Below are 20,059 nucleotides of genomic sequence, written 5' to 3' on the forward strand. Positions count from 1 at the left end.
TGCTCACATTAAATCATCATTTCTTTGCAGACCGCTTATGAACAGAAACAAGGTCCAGTTCCAAAGTATAAGTTGTTCACAATTGCAGACAAGGCTGAAGAGTAATAAAAAGAATATTTTGGTCCTAAGCAGAATTCTCTCTAATCATCTGTTCTCCTTCTCTACTTAGCCAACACAACCCCAGATAATGGTTTGTGTAATAGGCTCCCCACACCACAGCAGCAGCCCTGGGAACCCTGGCTGGAGCTGGTTTTCCTGGAGCTGGTAGGCTCCCTGCTGTAGAGCAGCTAAGTGCTATTGGCATTCTTGAGAGACACAGGATAGGTGAGGAAATATCTTTCACTGGACCAGCTTCTGGTGGTGGATGGTACAAGCTTTCAAGCTACACTGCTCGAGGTACACAGTTTGAAAGCTTGTATCTTCCACCAACAGAAAGAAGTTGGTCCAATAAGATATCTCACCTACCTCATCTCTCTCCTATACTGGGACCAACACAGGGGCAATAACTTTGCAACTGACATTCTTGTCAGTTTCACAGTTGCTAATCACTGAAAAGCAATTGACAAGAATGTCTATTTCCATTTCATTTCAGAAACATTATATTTTGGTGTTTTTGAAAAGAAATATTTGAGGATTGCTGGTTTTGCTGAGAAATTTTGGTAAATCCGAAGAGAACAAAAGCAATTTCAAAAATACCTAAACTTTAACTGGTTCCAACCAGCTCTACTCTTGAACCAATTTAAGAAGATCCATACGAGAGGGTTGCACTGATTTAGGGAAGCCAGTTTCTGAATTAGTTAGTTTAGCTGAAACTAATCAGTGCAACCTCCAAGTGTAGATAAGGCTTGATGGGGGAGGGAAAGGCAGAGCAGTTTAAATTGAACATGGAGTGTCAGCCTTAAGTCTGGGTATCCTGTCTATTGTTAGTATGTGTCAAACTCTATTTTTACATTATTTTTTTACTTTTTAAAACAGTCCTCCTGACAACAAGCCCACTGATACCTTTCAGCTATTTATTATTTTATTTACAATACAGCATCGGTCCTGAGGATTGTCCTTTATGACAGTTAAATGGAAGGACAGAGCTGTCAGTGTATGCTGACGGTGGTACTGTAGCAGTATCTAGTTCAGTACTATTTGCATATTCATCCTCCATCTTAACTACCAACTAAAAAAAGAGGCCCCCCCCCCCCCAAAAGTTCAAAAATATTTTGAGTTCGAGACAGTGGGTTTTCTAGTACATGTAGTCTTACCTGTCTGTCTCGTACTGCCTGCTCCTATTCCCATGGAGTCAGTGTGCATAAGAGGTCTACAACAGGATATTGGGTGTAGAGGAAGGTGTCTTGGATACTTGGCTTGTGACTATGCACAATCAGTGGTGTCAAACCCTTGTGTAAGGGGATGTCAGGGACCCTGGCTTCAGGTCTGGCATATACCACGCCAGTGGGTGATCCTATCATTCACACAGGCTATATGTAGGTGCATTTCACCCAGAGGGAATGAAACCCACATTTGAACCCCACAAACCTTGTTTTCCACCATTTTGGTGTAATTGCTAGATCACACTACCTCCCTTAATTAATATTTGTAATAAATTTACATGTTACAGTTAAAACATGGCTATGTGGTAGCTGTTGGCAGTCTAGCCATAAGGCTGTGAAATTAACCTTTGATCTTTCCCAGCTTAATCAGGAAATTGGCTTTGGGAGTTATTCCTCAACTCTGGATCTGTGGTTAAAGTTAGACATCACTAATAGGAAGTCTAGTATCAGGAAATGTGTGAATGCTAATCCACACAAACAAAAACAAACCTTTGGCTTGCATACAGTTTCACTGGAATTTTCCTCTACATTCTGTTTCCTTCAGTAAGTCAGTAAAAAGTACAAGCAGCTTGTTAAAGTCTCTGAAAAGCTTGAGACTTTTTGGGGCTACTTTTACTTCAGGTAGACTAGATGCCTATCATGTATTCACAAGAGCTTTAAAAGTCTGGAATGGGTTTTCAAAGATTTGTGCAGGTCATCTGTAAACAGGTACATGCAATTGACCTTGAATGAAGCTCTAATTAATGATGGTATTTTCCTTCCATATGCACAAAAGGCGCTTTCTTCTCAAGGATCAAATTTGGTTCCTTGTCCAGGTCAGTTTTACAAATCAGTTAATTAACTTCGAGTTTGTCCAACTCCATGATTTAAAATGGATCATATAATCCAGAGATAAAACAGGTTTGGAATGAATGCATAATTTGGCAGTATCATGTTAGAAATTTTCATGGGAAAAAAATCATCAGAAAAACAGTAAAAGGAATACATTTCCGGTACAAGCAATTTATGGTAAGTGTGTTTGAAATATTCATAGATTATAGGACTGGAAGGGATCTCAATAGGTTATCTAGTCCAGTCCCTCACACTCAAGGCAGGAGTAAGTATTATCTAGACCATCCCTGACAGGTGTTTGGTGATTTTTAAGAGCAGGTTAGAGAATGATGGTGATTCCACAACCTCCCAAGGTAATTTATTCTAGTCCTTAACCACCCTGATAGTTAGGAAATTTTTTCCTAATGTCCAGTCTAAACCTCCCTTGCTGCAGTTTAAGCCCATTGCTTCTTGTGCTATCCTTGGAGGTTAAAGAGAACAATTTTTTCCCTCCTCCTTGTAAAAACCTTTTATGTGCTTGAAAATTATGTCCCCACTCAGTCTTCCCTTCTGCAGACTAAACAAGCCCAATTTTTTCAATCTTCCCTCATAGGCCTTGTTTTCTAGACCTTTAATCATTTTTGTTGCTCTCCTCTGGACTTGCTCCAGTTTGTCCACATCCTTCCTGAAATATGGCACCCAGAACTGGACACAATATTCCAGTTGAGGCCTTATCAGAATAGAGTGGAAGAATTACTTGTTGTGTCCTGTTTACAACACTCCTGCTGATACATCCCAGAACTATGTTTGCTTTTTTTGCAACAGTGTCACACTGTTGATTCATATTTAGCTTGTGATCCACTGTAAACCCCAGATCCCTTTTCGCAGTACTCCTTCCTAGGCAATCATTTCCCATTTTGTATATGTGCAACTGACTGTTCCTTCCTAAGTATAGTACTTTGCATTAGTCTTTATTGAATTTCATCTTATTTATTTCAGACCATTTCTCCACCTTGTCCAGATCATTTTGAATTTTAATTCTATCCTCCAAAGCACTTGCAACCTCTCCCAGCTTGGTATCATCCACAAACTCTGTTAGTGTACTCTCTATGCCAGTATCTAAATCACTTCTAAAGAAATTTAACAGAACCGGACCCAGGACCAATCCCTGTGGGACCCCACTCAGTATGCCCTTCCAGCTTGACTGTGAATCACTGATAATTATTCTCTGGGAATGACAGGTTTCAGAGTAGCAGCCGTGTTAGTCTGTATCCGCAAAAAGAAAGGAGGACTTGTGGCACCTTAGAGACTAACAAATTTATTTGAGCATAAGCATCTGACGAAGTGAGATGTAGCTCATGAAAGCTTATGCTCAAATAAATTTGTTAGTCTCTAAGGTGCCACAAGTCCTCCTTTTCTTTTTCTCTGGGAATGGTTTTCCAACCAGTCATGCATCCACCTTATAGTAGCTTCATCCTAGTTAGTTTATGAGAAGGTCATGTGAGACAGTATCAAAAGCCTCACTAAAGTCAAAACAAACCACATCTGTGGCTTCTTCCCTATCCACCAGGCTTGCTATCCTGTCAAAGAAAGCTATTAGGTTGGTTTGACATGATATGTTCTTGACAAATCCATGTTGACTGTTGCTTATCACCTTATCTTCTAGGTGTTTGCAAAATGATTGCCTGACTATTTGCTCCATTATCTTTCTGGGTGCTGAAGTTCAACTGACTGGTTTGTAATTCCTTTAGATTAGGCCCTAATGTTAATGTCCTTAACATCTCTACTGGAATTCCCATTTAATTTAAAGAAGAAAATAATCTATAGTAATTTTGAAGCTGCCCCCAAATCTGTTAACTGCCCTACCTGTAAACCAAGGCCTGAGCCTGCAAACTTTTTCTCTTTGATTTAGATCCCAGTCTTATAAACACATCATTTGCATCCCTGCTGAGCTCGGTTGATTTCAATGTGATTTGCGTGGGTGTGTAGGTCCACTCTGACCTGACTGCTTTCCCTGTGGATGAAGGGAAAGCAGTGGATGTATTGTATCTTGACTTTAGCAAAGCTTTTGACACGGTCTCCCACAGTATTCTTGTCAGCAAGTTAAAGAAGTACGGGCTGGATGAATGCACTATAAGGTGGGTAGAAAGTTGGCTAGATTGTCGATGGCTCCATGTCTAGTTGGCAGCCGGTGTCAAATGGAGTGCCCCAGGGATCGGTCCTGGAGCCGGTTTTGTTCAATATCTTCATAAATGATCTGGAGGATGGTGTGGATTGCACTCTCAGCAAATTTGCAGCTGATACTAAACTGGGAGGAGTGGTAGATACGCTGGAGGGCAGGGATAGGATACAGAGGGACCTAGACAAATTGGAGGATTGGGCCAAAAGAAATCTGATGAGGTTCAATAAGGATAAGTGCAGGGTCCTGCACTTAGGACGGAAGAACCCAATGCACAGCTACAGACTAGGGACCGAATGGCTAGGCAGCAGTTCTGCGGAAAAGGACCTAGGGGTGACAGTGGACGAGAAGCTGGATATGAGTCAGCAGTGTGCCCTTGTTGCCAAGAAGGCCAATGGCATTTTGGGATGTATAAGTAGGGGCATAGCGAGCAGATCGAGGGACGTGATCGTCCCCCTCTATTTGACATTGGTGAGGCCTCATCTGGAGTACTGTGTCCAGTTTTGGGCCCCACACTACAAGAAGGATGTGGATAAAGTGGAAAGAGTCCAGCGAAGGGCAACAAAAATGATTAGGAGTCTGGAACACATGACTTATGAGGAGAGGCTGAGGGAACTGGGATTGTTTAGCCTGCAGAAGAGAAGAATGAGGGGGGATTTGATAGCTGCTTTCAACTACCTGAGAGGTGGTTCCAGAGAGGATGGTTCTAGACTATTCTCAGTGGTGGAAGAGGACAGGACAAGGAATAATGGTCTCAAGTTGCAGTGGGGGAGGTTTAGATTGGATATTAGGAAAAACTTTTTCACTAAGAGGGTGGTGAAACACTGGAATGCGTTGCCTAGGGAGGTGGTGGAATCTCCTTCCTTAGAGGTTTTTAAGGTCAGGCTTGACAAAGCCCTGGCTGGGATGATTTAATTGGGGATTGGTCCTGCTTTTGAGCAGGGGGTTGGACTAGATGACCTCCTGAGGTCCCTTCCAACCCTGACATTCTATGATTCTGGCCCTATGCACCTACTGCTGTGAGAAGTGCCATTGAAGTCAATGGCTAACCTGTCCTAGCTGTACTCTGTGCAAGACCTGAGGGGGGCAGTACAAAGTTCTAGTCCTAAAAGTGTCCCACAGAACAGAAAATGACAAGGTGCACAACAGTGGATTCTGCAAAACAATACTTAACAGCATCCCCATCTCATCTCATAACTTTCTTAGAATTAGTAAAGCAATGATACTCAAAAATAAATTGAACAAAATGTTCTCTTTGCACTTTAAAAGAGGATATTTAAATATAAGCAAGGGGGATTAGAATATTTCCTTAATTTCATCTCCTTTTCCACATGGACAAATACTAAATTGGTCCAAAAATGCCAGCCACAGCAGGCTAAACCAGTAGGAAGAGGTTTGAAACCAGGTCATAGAATATCAGGGTTGGAATGGACCTCAGGAGGTCATCTAGTCCAACCCCCTGCTCAAAGCAGGACCAATCCCCAACTAAATCATCCCAGCCAGGGCTTTGTCAAGCCTGACCTTAAAAATATCTAAGGAAGGAGATTCCACCACCTCCCTAGGTAACGCATTCCAGTGTTTCACCACCCTCCTTGTGAAAAAGTTTTTCCTAATATCCAACCTAAACCTCCCCCACTGCAACTTGAGACCATTACTCCTTGTCCTGTCCTCTTCCACCACTGAGAATAGTCTAGAACCATCCTCTCTGGAACCACCTCTCAGGTAGTTGAAAGCAGCTATCAAATCCCCCCTCATTCTTCTCTTCTGCAGACTAAACAATCCCAGTTCCCTCAGCCTCTCCTCATAAGTCATGTGTTCCAGACTCCTAATCATTTTTGTTGCCCTTCGTTGGACTCTTTCCACTTTATCCACATCCTTCTTGTAGTGTGGGGCCCAAAACTGGACACAGTACTCCAGATGAGGCCTCACCAATGTCAAATAGAGGGGGACGATCATGTCCCTCGATCTGCTCGCTATGCCCCTACTTATACATCCCAAAATGCCATTGGCCTTCTTGGCAACAAGGGCATACTACTGACTCATATCCAGCTTCTCGTCCACTGTAACCCCTAGGTCCTTTTCCGCAGAACTGCTGCCTAGCCATTTGGTCCCTAGTCTGTAGCGGTGCATGGGATTCTTCTGTCCTAAGTGCAGGACTCTGCACTTATCCTTGTTGAACCTCATCAGATTTCTTTTGGCCCAACCCTCCAATATGTCTGGGTCCCCCTGTATCCTATCCCTACCCTCCAGCGTATCTACCTCTCCTCCCAGTTTAGTGTCATCTGCAAACTTGCTGAGGGTGCAGTCCACGCCATCCTCCAGATCATTTATGAAGAAATTGAACAAAACTGGCCCGAGGACCGACCCTTGGGTCACTCCACTTGATACTGGCTGCCAACTAGACATGGAGCCATTGATCACTACCTGTTGAGCCCGACAATCTAGCCAGCTTTCTATCCACCTTATAGTCTATTCATCCAGCCCATACTACTTTAACTTGCTGGCAAGAATACTGTGGGAGACCGTGTCAAAAGCTTTGCTAAAGTCAAGGAACAACACGTCCACCGCTTTCCCCTCATCCACAGAGCCAGTTATCTCATCATAGAAGGCAATTAGATTAGTCAGGTATGACTTGCTGTTGGTGAATCCATGCTGACTGTTCCTGATCACTTTCCTCTCCTCTAAGTGCTTCAGAATTGATTCCTTGAGGACCTGCTCCATGATTTTTCCAGGGACTGAGGTGAGGCTGACTGGCCTGTAGTTCCCAGGATCATCCTCCTTCCCTTTTTTAAAGATGGGCACTACATTAGCCTTATTCCAGTCGTCCAGGGCTTCCCCAGATCACCGTGAGTTTTCAAAGATAATGGCCAATGGCTCTGCAATCACATCCGCCAACTCCTTTAGCACTCTTGGATGCAGCGCATCTCTGTCTTCAGAGATGATCTTGTTCCAGAGTGAGCACTTCAAACAAGTTCTCAAATATGCCATTATGTTGGTTTCAATAAAACAGTTATTGCATGTTAGTCATTTGGAATCTGTTTTTTTTTTTCATTAAATACATTTTAGATAATATAATAAAATGTGGATGACCTATTAGTTAATCCTTGCTAAATACAATTGCATCTTGATCCAGTATCTCTTCTTGAACTCATAAATTTTCTGGTCACTTTTGAGTATTCAGACTCCTTACTCTGTATTTTGGTCTCTTACAGTAGAGATCTAACTGCTCTAGTTAAACCCTGCAATGTGAATGACTACAACATAAGAGCTCCTGGCCTACAATACTCAGGCAAACATTACAAATATATGATCAAAACCTTTTTAAGTACATATTTTGGACAAGTGGCAGTAACAGGAAAGGAAATGTGCAAGCTGTAGGAATTTGCTAAACTATGATCATATTTAAAACATAACTTACCGTATTATATGGGATCAGCTCCTTAAAGGTGTGACAGCATTTATGCTAGAAAGCAGGTAGGCACTGATTCTACTTACTACCCTTGTGCCAATCAGAAGTGTCCTTGAAACTTATACATAGAATCATAGAATATAAGGGCTGGAAGGGACCCCAGAAGGTCATCTAGTCCAACCCCCTGCTCGAAGCAGGACCAAATCCCAGTTAAATCATCCCAGCCAGGGCTTTGTCAAGCCTGACCTTAAAAACCTCTAAGGAAGGAGATTCTACCACCTCCCTAGGTAACGCATTCCAGTGTTTCACCACATGATACCACATAAAGTTGGTCTAAGAGCCTGATCTAAAGTCCACTGAATTGAATGGACAGAATCAATGGCCTTTAGATCAGGCCCTCAGGGAGAAGTGTGTCAAGGTCTACAGTGGCACAAAGTTGTCATTTTCATTTTACTTGCAAAAATAGAAGCTTTAATGGATTCCTTCCCATCCCTGCACAAGAATTTGCTAAGAGCAAAGTTCCTCCATCGCTTCAAATGAGTAGTGTTTTCATAGTGAATTTCAATCAGAGTGCATATTTTTCATATATTTGCCCCTTGTTAAAATAGACTTTTTTGCAGAGAAACATCACCATTTTTGCTGTGAATCAGCATTTATTTGTTTTTTGTCTATTAATTTTTTTTTTTTTTTTTTTTGGGTGTGGAAAAGAAGCAAACCATTTGGGACCTGACTCTGCATGAGGGGCCTCCTTCCTGCTCAGTCTCAGTTATGTGATTGGCTCCATTGACTCCTGGGGGTAAGCACTGCTAAGCATAAGGGCTGCAGGGTTGAATCCTTGAACAGAAGCTGTAAAACACTTTGCTGTTTGTGAAGCCATTCAAAATAAAAGTCCTTGTGGTGTTGCTGACTGGGCCCCATTTTTCTCGCAGCGCTAGAAACCTGTTATTATTGGTGACATGATTATAATGACTCAACTTGAACAAAGCGCTTGAGGCTGGAATTTGGCATGCAATCCCTCTGACGCTAAGGGCCCAATCCAAAGCCCACTGAAGTCCAATGGGATTCTTTTCATTCCCTTCAATAGACTTTTAATTGGGCTCTTAACCTATCCTGAAGGATGACCCAACACTCTCACAAATCTTGGGAGACAGGCCAGTCCTTGCCTACAGACAGCCCCCCAACCTGAAGCAAATACTCACGAACAACCACATACCACACAACAGAACCACTAGCCCAGGAACCTATCCTTGCAACAAAGCCTGTTGCCAACTGTGCCCACATATCTATTCAGGGGACACCATCACAGGGCCTAATAACGTCAGCCACACTATCAGAGGCTCGTTCACCTGCACATCCACCAATGTGATATATGCCATCATGTGCCAGCAATGCCCCTCTGCCATGTACATTGGTCAAACTGGACAGTCTCTACGCAAAAAAATAAATGGACACAAATCAGATGTCAAGAATTATAACATTCATAAACCAGTTGGAGAACACTTCAGTCTCTCTGGTCACGCAGTTACAGACATGAAGGTCGCTATCTTAAAACAAAAAAACTTCAAATCCAGACTCCAGCGAGAAACTGCTGAATTGGAATTCATTTGCAAATTGGATACTATTAATTTAGGCTTAAATAGAGACTGGGAGTGGCTAAGTCATTATGCAAGGTAGCCTCTTTCCCCTTGTTTTTTCCTGCCCCCCCCCCCAGATGTTCTGGTTAAACTTGGATTTATGCTGGAAATGGCCCACCTTGATTATCATACACATTTAAGGAGAGTGGTCAGTTTGGATGAGCTATTACCAGCAGGAGAGTGAGTTTTTTTGGGGGGGAGGAGAGGGGAGAAAACCTGGATTTGTGCTGGAAATGGCCCACCTTGATTTTCATACACATTGTAAGGAGAGTGATCACTTTAGATAAGCTATTACCAGCAGGAGAGTGGGGTGGGAGGAGGTATTGTTTCATGGTCTCTGTGTATATAATGTCTTCTGCAGTTTCCACAGTATGCATCCGATGAAGTGAGCTGTAGCTCACGAAAGCTTATGCTCAAATAAATTGGTTAGTCTCTAAGGTGCCACAAGTACTCCTTTTCTTTTTGCGAATACAGACTAACACGGCTGTTACTCTGAAAAAAGACGTTTGATCATCTATCGAAGGTCGGGAGGGAGAGCATCACAACAGTAAATGCTTATCAGCTGGGTAACAATTTGGTACAATCCTTTCCTGCCTTACAAATGATATTCATCTAAATCATATTTATCTGATCCATAAATTGAGACTACATGATCTCCTGTTGGGGATAAAGTGCACTTGAGTCCAGGTGGAGTTTCCACAATATTCATTCTGCAAGAAGGAGAGTTTTGGGAGACCGGACCTATGGCTGCTTGTCTGTATATTCCATTGCAGTTGCTGGGGAAGTTGGCTTCTGTCTAGTGCTCGCTTCATGGTCATGTTTTCGCCTTCTGGAGGTAAGTGTCCTGCCATTTACTCTTTCCAGGAACTTAATCAAGTTACCAGTTCAAATCTCGCACATATCCATAGAAAGTACCATCTAACCGTCTGTTTACTGATATATGTGAAATAAAATGCTGAGTTCAAGTCAAGGATGGAATAACAGATAGAGGTAATGGATAGATAAACTACTGGAATATGGAGATCTATGTCACTGGTTCCAATGTGGTTCAAGTCACCGGTCACTGTGAACATCATTATTAACTCACAGCTATGCAGTGGAATGTTTGTCATGTCATTCCTCTTCTATTGGACAGGTACCCACACCACAAAATTACTATCACACTTGGCTTCAGGTGACACCTGTGTTAGCAGTCTCATCAGAGAGACCAAGTATTGAATAATCATAATCCTAAACCATCCCCTGGGCTCTGATAATAAGGGCTGACTTGTGTTGGTGGGACTGGAGAAGCAACCCTGCTACTCATGCCATATCTATCACAGAGGACTTCATTCTCCAGGGCCATCAGTCCAGTATCTTTCATAAGTGCTACTACATTCCCAGAGAAAATAAATCCATAATATTGTTTAATTGGTGGATTTGCTGAATAATTAATAAATGTCATCAATAATGAAATATAAACACTGGTTTCTACAAAGGTAGATATTGCCTAATGATTTTTATGTGCCTATATTAGCAACCGGCCTGAGCCAACCTCTCCCAGATCCAGCACTATCGCTGGAGAAATCTACATCCAGATTTTGTAACTCAGGATTGTTTGTCTTAAGTGCACACCTGCTTCCTGAGCCATAACAGCTCTTTCACCCTCATAACACTTACAATGAAATTCACTCCGAATAATTGGTAGCCAGGGTCCATTAGTTTCAAACCACACTTATAATCTGTGGAGTACACAGTGCATATTTAAAAACAGCTTAAATAAAAGTACATACAAAGGATGTGATGGGTGACTAGATTTACACTGCTAGGCATGCTGGCTCTGAAAGAGCACTAGTAGTTAACTATGTTAATTTTTATAAGACCGGGCCAGCTTTACAAAGGGACATGTGTGTCATAGCACCATGAAGACAGTCAACAGAAGAGCTGTGTAAAGGGAGGTTGCTGAAATAGGCATTTTAGAAATAGATTCATATTGTTTATATTTAGTAGGAATTTTGAATATTCAGGATTGTATCTGTTTTTGTTAAAGATATAAATAGGGTAACCATATTTCTCTAAATTGAAAACAGGACACTGGTTAAGCGGCAATCTCAGGTGGTTCAGGCATCACTGCTTGCCCTAGCCCTTCTGCGAGGGGCTGACAGTCAGAGCCGCCTGGCGTTGCTGCTTGTCCGAGCTGACGTCCTGGATGTCACAACTTTTTTGGCAAAACTGGGCATTTGTCCCATTTGCTCTTGCCTGAACATTCCTCTGTGCCCCTCGAGGGCTAGAGTAAATGGGACAAATGCCCAGTTTTGCCAAAAACGCTGTGACATCCGGGACAGAGGTGAAGAAGGGGACTTTCCCAGAAAAAATGCGATAATAAAAAATGGGAGCGGCCCCTTTAAGAATAGGGTGGGGGGCCCACTGAGTGAGCCATTGCAGGGGCCAGAGGTGTTTAAAATGGGGCGGCTGCTGCTGCAGGAAGAGGTTGGCCTGTAGCTGTGCACCAAGGAGGTCTCTGTCCGCAAGAAGCTCCTAAAGCCAGAGCTTTGAATCCCAGTATAACCAATGGTCTCTTTGAAAAGCTGAGGCTCATGATGAAGGGTGGAAGAGATTAGGAGGTTCACTGGATCTGTTTGTTCAGGGCCCTTTTGTAGGAGTGCAGTTGAGCAGTCTACAAAATAGTAGAGCGTGAAAATTTGCTGTGTGGGACTGAAAGCTGTCTGTCTCTCCTAGCAGAGCAGGATCTCCTGAGCAGGACAGAACAGATGCAAATTGCAGAGCACAATCAAGCAAATGTAAGGCACACAAGCAGCAGAGGGTTGATCAAGTATATTCTGCCACATTTAGAGCGTGTATCTGTTCAATGGAGGATGAGGACATGTGCTTGTTACTCCATCTGAATGATCAAATGATCCAGGATCTGATTCAGAAAAGGAAGGTCAAACCAGAGTCAGAAAAGGTTAAACAGGAAAACCTCACTCCGGAGTGGAGACAAGCTTTGCTACTTTGTAAGAACATGGAACAGATAGTGCTGCAGCAACAAAAAAGAGGGCAATTTAGAGCTAAGCTGCTGAAAATGGAATCAGAGCAATGACTGAAAGTAATAATGGAACACTGCTTCAGCTCCATCCACACCTGCTATCAGTAGTTAGGAAAGATGTCACAATTAGAGAGCAGATTGGTGATGTCACACAAAAGAACAAGTAAATGTAGTAGTCTGGAACACAAAACTGAAAATGGGTTAAAGAAGGGTTAGTCGGACAAAGACGTTATAGACCGTGTGATTGGTGCAGGCAGCCCAGGATTAAAACTCTGAAGTTACCTGGAGGGCAAGAGTGATCTCACATTGCCCAAACTAACGCAGATCCCACAAACACATTATTTTGAAGCAAATGCCATTGATTGCTATCAAAAATTAACTAAGGCAGATTTCCTTGTGTGTGCAGTAGATCGCCATCAAAAAATTATCTTTGTGGCAGAGAAGACAGTCTACATTAAAATATCAGCCTGAATTGGTCCAAGTCAGTTTCTATAGTCTATCTGGACTGGGTTGCACAATGAGAATATTAAAACTGACCTAAAACCTGTACTTAGAGGATTTAAATGTAGCTGATGAAATTGTATTGGGAAAAATTGAATACTGCCTGTAGCATTGAAATGGAGCACAAGCAAAAATTAAGAGCCTCAGGGCATCCAAGACCATTACAAATAAGTGCTATGCAATCTGTTTTGAAAGGAGAAATGAAAGATCTCATCACTGTCAGCCATAAACTGTTAGTTATTCAGGTGGAACAGAAAAATGAAGCAATCTGGTAACTAGCAATTGAAATGGCTGATTTCACAAAAACCATGAGTTCAGGGAAGACCTGTAGTAGTTCCCCAAATTATACAATCCAGAAAGGACAAATGCTGCAGAAATTCTGCCAAAACTGCCAATGGGAAGAATCAACTGAAAGACTTGATTTTTGTGGCAAGTGTGGTAGCAATTCACACTGGGCAAGAGGGTGCCAGGTCAATATCAGTAACTGGGAAACAAGAGAGGGTCGCAGCCAGTGGGAAAGGAGTGATCAACCCGCATTAGTCTTCCACATTATCCAGGGCTGCCTCATAACACTGGTTATATAGCACAGGTTCTGATGGCAGGTTGCTTAAACCAGTGGTTCTCAACTTGTCCAGACTACTGTATCCCTTTCAGGAGTCTGATTTGTCTTGTGTACCCCAAGGTTCACTTCACTTAAAAACGACTTGCAGATGGTATGGTGTTTACAAAAGCTTTTTTTCATTTTAAGCTAGCAAGTCTGGAATGCAAAGCATGCACACGTTGTTTTGTCTTCAAATGTCATTGCAAATGCTCTGGCTTCACACTGTTATTCAACAGTTTCTCCACACAGGAAACACAAAGCTTGGGGTGGATCGCTATTTATAGATGTGAATCCAAAAGCAATATATTCCTCACAGAACCGACAATAGCTTTTTTGCCAGTCATTCTGAATTTCTTACAATTTTCACTGTCAAAATTATTGCTGCTTCCAGCTCCTCGTTTTAAAAACCCATCCATTTTTAATCGCAACCGCATACATACCACAACAACTTCAATCTCATTAACATGCTTGCATGTATCCATAAATGACATAAACAGCATGTTTAATACTGTGTGTATACACACATGTTACGTTACCATATAATATAGTATATAGAGCAGTATAAACAAGTCATTGTCTGTATGAAATTTTAGTTTGTACTGACTTCGCTAGTGCTTTTTATGTAGCCTGTTGTAAAACTAAGCAAATATCTAGACGAGCTGACGTACCTCCCGAAGACCTCTGCTTAAACCGTACCAAAAGGAAGATTTAAACTATGAATAGTTTAAAGTAAGAAACAAGATTTTCATGTCATCTCACAAAAGTCAGGAATTTAGAGTCGAGGCTAAAATTCTCAGCTGGATCTCATGCTGCATTCACTGTCTGGGTATTATTTTTAAAGAGCTGCCAGTGATCTATAAGTTTCAGAACATAGTGTTTTGTCAATCCAGAATATTTTTCCATAGCTAAATCCATTTCCAAGTTCTTGTGGGCTGAAGTCAGAACCTGTGTGTTAGGTTATAAAAGGTTTTGCGGTTTAATATATTTCCTACTTTTCCAGATACAATTAAGGGATCTCCAGAACGGTCCCCTACACCTAAAAGAAGCTGAGTGTGTGTGACACAAATCTTAAACAAAACACTTACAAAACCACTAATCACCATCCCTGTCCAGCTCAACAACAATGCAGCATTCATTATAAAATGACTCATATGTATGAGTGACGTCTTGCAGGGAAATCTGACAAATACTATTACAGTACCTGAAGAATAAAAAAAGCCAGCTTGTTTTCTTCATTGAGGCCTAAGTCTTGACCTCATTGTAGTCAAAACTCCCATTTACTTCAGTGGGACCGAGCTTTGGGACTGAGATTTGGCCCTTTTGGCATGAAGAATGCCCTTCACGATGAAGGTACGGTAGATTAAACCAGAAACCTACAAGAGAGAAAACATGTCCTAGTCACATGGTTAAAGCATAGGATGGAGTCCAGAGGTCTGCAGGCTTTTTCCTGACTCTATCACAAAATTGTTTGCCCAAGCAATGTGGTCAAGGTCACACTATGCTTTCATATGTAGCTTCTAAATTTGGGTCTGGGTGCTCAGCTGTAATATATTGTTCCTAGTTTTTAGACACGCTGAATACCTGAAGCTCCCACTAACTTACCTGGAATTTCAGGGTGTTCAGCACTTCTGAAAATCAGGAACAAGATGGGCAACCATAAACACAGGCAGCTAAAATCAATGGCCATTTTTGAAAGTGTTGGCCTTTACTTCCCTATGCTTCAGGTTCTTCAGCTGTAGCTTAATAATAATATTAATTAATAATAATACCTCCATCATGTGTGTGTCAAGAGCCTTGATTAATTGATATTTGTACTGCTCTTTAGGAATGTTGGATGAAAAACACTACAGAAGTGCAAAGTATAAAACAAACTACCTTTGTGTTTGTTTAGAAGCTTCCCTTGATTCCCTGCACTTTTATCATACAAGCTGGAGGGGAAAGTAATTCTATTTAACAGAAGCTGCTTTCATTTTGAGCAACCCTTTATTTCAAGCTGCAGGGGATGTAATTACATTTAATTAGAAATGGGCTGAGGAGGATGAGTTTTGGTTTTGAAAAACCTTGCCAGTCAGGTTTGGGTTTTGCAAAACCTAAACCAAAACCTGGTGAGATTTGGGTCTTGGATTCTGTTTTATTTCAGCTAGTGAAGTTCAGGAAGAAGAGGATTCAGAGCAAAGGTTCTGGTTTTGGTGATCTCTGCATTTAAATAGAATCTGTGGTTTTCTAATGAAGATATATGATATGTTCTGTTAATTTTAGTTCCTGTATAGGATGTTCACTCTAAATGATATTTGCCTGAGGTGCACCTTCAGCAGTGGAGTACTTGTGTTGACAATGGGAGAAAAGTAGATATTCTGCCAAAAGTCTGATAAGACTGTGTAGCGGGGTGGTGACCCGCTCTGGGGCTGAAAGGGCTTGAAACCATCCCTGGGAGAGGGCTGGGGCTGTGAGACGGCTGCTGCTGGACCCTATAAAAGGCTGTGAGCCAGGAGTTCAGGTAGTCTCTCTCTGACTGTAGAGAGGGAAGGACCTGGCTGCCTGGGGACTGAGCAAGCTACCTGAGTAGAGCAGTGTGGGGGGAAGGCAAAAGGAGCTGGGGAGCTCCCGCCTGTAAACCCCCCAGGCTGCAGGGCCTTGTGCGCAGCCAAAACAGGTTCTGGGGCAGCCCAGGGCTAGGTAGAGGCAGTAGATCCTACCCCCCTTGCCTGTGATGACTGGCTCTTACACTGCAGTTGGCGCCAGGGAGCGGGAGCTAGATGATGACTGGCAGTAGCCGCTGAGGCAAGGTGGGATTAGGGGGCTGGGGATTTCCCGGAGAGGGGAGACCCTGAGAGTGGGGGGATAGTGCTGGGGCAGAACCCCCAGATAAAGGGGCACCGGGGTCCGGGAGGGACACTGGCAGAGGGCGCTCTGGAGCTGGTAAAAAGAGCTAATTCCTGGACAGCCAGCAGGAGGCCCGCAGGGGTGAGTCTCACACCCTTACAGACAGTTTCTGTGAAACTGACATAAATGGCCGGGTATTCATATTACTCCTGCGGGAATTCTGTGCCCAAAAAAGAAAAAAAAATTCTGTGCACAATATTGTAAAATTCTGCAAATTTTATTTGTCAATAAATAAATGACTCTAGCATGGCACTGGGCTTCACAGGCCACTGGCTGCACAGGTGGGAGCTCACCCTGCAGATCCCCCTCCCCGGGCAGGGACTCGGTGGTGAAGCTGCACCCAACTCTGACACAGCACAAGGGATGGGCCTGCCACAGAAACATCCCGGGGCCCTGCGCCTCTGTGCCAGGTGCACCAGGTGCGGGCAGGCAGGCTCAGCCTAGCAGGAGCAAGTGTGGAGGGGCTTGGTGTGGGGTGAGAGGTTTCTGTGTGGGGCAATCTGGCTGCAGGTGGCTCAGCGGGGGATCTGAATGCACAAGGGCTCATTGGGGGGTTCCAGGCCCAAGGGCAATGGGACTCTGCAGGGGGTCCAGTTGAAGGTGGTTGGGGCTCGGCAGGGGGCAGGAATCTGGTTGTGTGGGGATGAGGCTTGGCATGATGGTCTGGCTGGGAGGGAGTGGGCTTGGTGGAGTGGGGTGGGGATCTGGGTGCAGCTGGTTGGGGCTCAGTAGGGTGGAGTTCTGGGTTTGGGGGGAGGGAGGCTCATCAGGGTGGTTCACGTGAGGGGGGCTCATTGGGGTGGGGGTTCAATGGACCTACTTAACGGGTGAGCTCCAGCTGCTGCTGAGGGAAAACCACATGCTGGGCTCCTGCTCCCCCCATTCTCCTATCCCCTTCTGTTCCCCATCCCTTCCCCACTGCCATCCTGCTCCACCCCCTTCCTCTAACCACTGTCCCCTGCCCATCCCCCTTCCTCTTACTCCTACATTCCATTCTCCTTGCCTTATCTCATCCCCCTTCCTTCTCCACTGCTTCTTCCCCTAATGCTCCCACCCTCCTTGCCCTACCCTACCCCGGACAGAAAACAGGCTGGCCCCAGCACACACAGAACGGGAGCCCAGGCGGCACTAGGACCGAGGAGGCAGCATCCAGCTGCAGAGTCAGCTAGCCAGAGCAGCACCCTCCCTCCCCTGGACAGCTCTGCGCTTGCAGAAATGGAGGTAGGGGGGCAGTGGCATATGACTCTGCATGCACCCACATGCCTTATCTCTGTTTGGGGGGGACAATGCCCCTTCTGCTCCACCAAACAACACCCACGGACATCCCCTGCCTGATGATTTAGTTCTCCACCAGCTGCTCCAGGTGCCAGAAACCGTGCGCCCATAGTGCTGGGGAGGGGCATGTGATCTCTCTTGCAGCTTCCCTGTGATTTTCTGTGGGGAAGTGAAGAAATCTTCAGAGGACATGAATTCTGCATGCATGCAGTGGTGCAGAAATCCCCCACAATTGGCATATATACTATTACTCCTACTATTACATATATACTAAACCCCTTTATGGCCTTTTTACACTGCCAGGATAGGTCTCAGTGTAGATGAGAATTGGGCCCCAAAATTAATGCATTGAATTAAACCTTGCTTCCACTTCATTTGCTGTATTTTCACCTACACTGGTAGAGGCTGTGGAAAAAACAAAACCACAAGTCAAACACCAAATCCTGTAATTAACTGTAAATCTGATATTTTTGCTGGGATTAGCACTGCAGATGTAAATATCTTTCACTTTGAGCTATGACACGGCAGTAAGCTATCACTTCTTCAGACAGCCCTGTTTTGGACCAGATAGTCCTGTGCTGCATCACAGATGGTGAGTTATGACTGTCATGAAAGGCCAGAAAATCTGGCAGATGCAGCTCACTGGAGAGGGGTAGGGTGAGTGCTAGCATCTGAAATCATGGGATCCTGTGCCTAGCTCTGGTTACGCAGACCATTTAGCATATGCAGAGATGATAGACTACATGGGAAGCCATGTGGTTGGAGGGCTAGAACACTGGACTTGGGAGTGAGAGGAAGTGGGATCCATTCCTGCCTGTGTCATTGATCTGCTGGATGATCTCAGGAAAGTCATTTCACCGTGCTGTGCCTCAGTTTCTCCATCTGTAAAATGGAGATAATGAGATTGACCTTCCTTTGTGAAGAAACTGACTACTCAGGCAAGTAAAGGTAACATAAGAATGGCCATACTGGGTCAGACCAAAGGTCCATCTAGCCCAGTATCCTGTCTTCTGACAGTGGCCCGTGCCAGGTACTTCAGAGTAAGCGTTTTCAGGAATGGGCCTCTACTAGACAGCAACCAAAAATAAATAAATCTAATATAATGGTGTAGTAGAAAGTATTTGGGGAAAAAAAATCTTTAGTACTAAATTGAATTCAACTCCAATTATAACATCTCTCAAGTTGAGTGTCTTCTACTTGAATCAGTAGACATACCTCTTATCTTTTGAAGTTCAAAATGAAACTGCTCTTCACTGCTAGATAAATCCACTTGAAAATGTGAACAAATTTCTTTCAGAACCCATCTCCAAGTAAGTCCTTACACTTCAGTGTGTGTTGCTTTCTTGTTATCTCAGTGAAGTTAGGATAAAAACTGCTGCTACAGATAATGTATGTCTCTTCTTCTCTTAGAACCTGGAAAGAATTTTTACATGAGAATGAATGTAAGAGTATTTGTTAATAAAAAATAAGAATTAACTCTGTAGTGCATTTACTCTAACCACACAGGTGGAGAGAATTTGGCCTTGCTTTATGCCCAATTTCCTCCTGGGTTTTGTGCCATTGGAAGGCAGTGGAAGCCATTAAAAAAAAAATCAGCTTACATAATTTTCAGTGCTCGGGAATCTAGATGCATAGGTGCTGACTCCGTGGGTGCTCAGAACCCACTGGCAGCCCCACTGATCAGCTCCTTTCCCTCCCTCCCAGCTCCTGCTGCCTGCCGCGATCAGCTGTTCAGCGGCGGGCAGGAGGCGCTGGAGGTGAGGGGGAGGAGCTGGGGCAGGAAGAGGTGGAGGGAGGGGACAGGAAGAGGCAGGGTGGGGGTGGGGCCTTGGGTAGAGTGGGGGTGGGACCTGGGGCAGAGCCCCCTCTGAGAAATCAGAAAGTCAGCGCTTCTGTCCAGATACATTTTTTATTCTGGGTTCGGTCCTTCATAGAGAAAAAAACGAAACCTCCCAAAACAAAAACCCACCCAAACATTACACCAGCTAAAGATCAATAAAATGACACCATGAATTCTTAATCACCAGGTGGGATAAGCTGGTTTCCTATCAGACATAGATTTCTGGAGAGCCAGAGGGGGTTATGCTCAGGTGAAGGAAAGTTCCTGGGCACCGGGATTCAGGGCTAGCTAGGGACTCCTGCCTGTAGTGAGTTTTGAGTAACCTTGTGAAGAACCAGTATTTCCTTCCACAGTGATTTCTCTCTGAACCCCAACACTCACTGTGCCAGCTCTGAAGCAAGCAATAGGAAACCGAAGCTGAGGGAAGACCATACACAAAGCTTAGAAGAGTTCCATCCATGGAGGGTGGTAGGGGAGCTTTGTCTCTGTGACTCAAAAACCTCTGGATGCCAACTGATAGAGAGCCCTGGGGTATAGAAAGTACAGAGATCCCCTGGGTTCACCAAAAGAATGTTATGTG

At 43.8% G+C, this 20,059-nt stretch overlaps 1 long non-coding RNA gene across 1 annotated transcript in view; it reads left to right on the forward strand.

Annotated features, from left to right (window-relative positions):
* Window positions 1-20,059, forward strand: part of LOC125631279 (uncharacterized) — a 191,677-nt gene that overhangs the window by 87,320 nt on the left and 84,298 nt on the right. The window contains exons 5-6 of the long non-coding RNA XR_012667282.1: window positions 8,429-8,516; window positions 9,829-10,189. This is a non-coding gene — a long non-coding RNA (uncharacterized LOC125631279). The remainder of the gene's footprint in view (window positions 1-8,428; window positions 8,517-9,828; window positions 10,190-20,059) is intronic.

The sequence above is a fragment of the Caretta caretta genome, chromosome 2, assembly GCF_965140235.1.
Source record: "Caretta caretta isolate rCarCar2 chromosome 2, rCarCar1.hap1, whole genome shotgun sequence".
Taxonomy (NCBI): Eukaryota; Metazoa; Chordata; order Testudines; family Cheloniidae; genus Caretta; species Caretta caretta.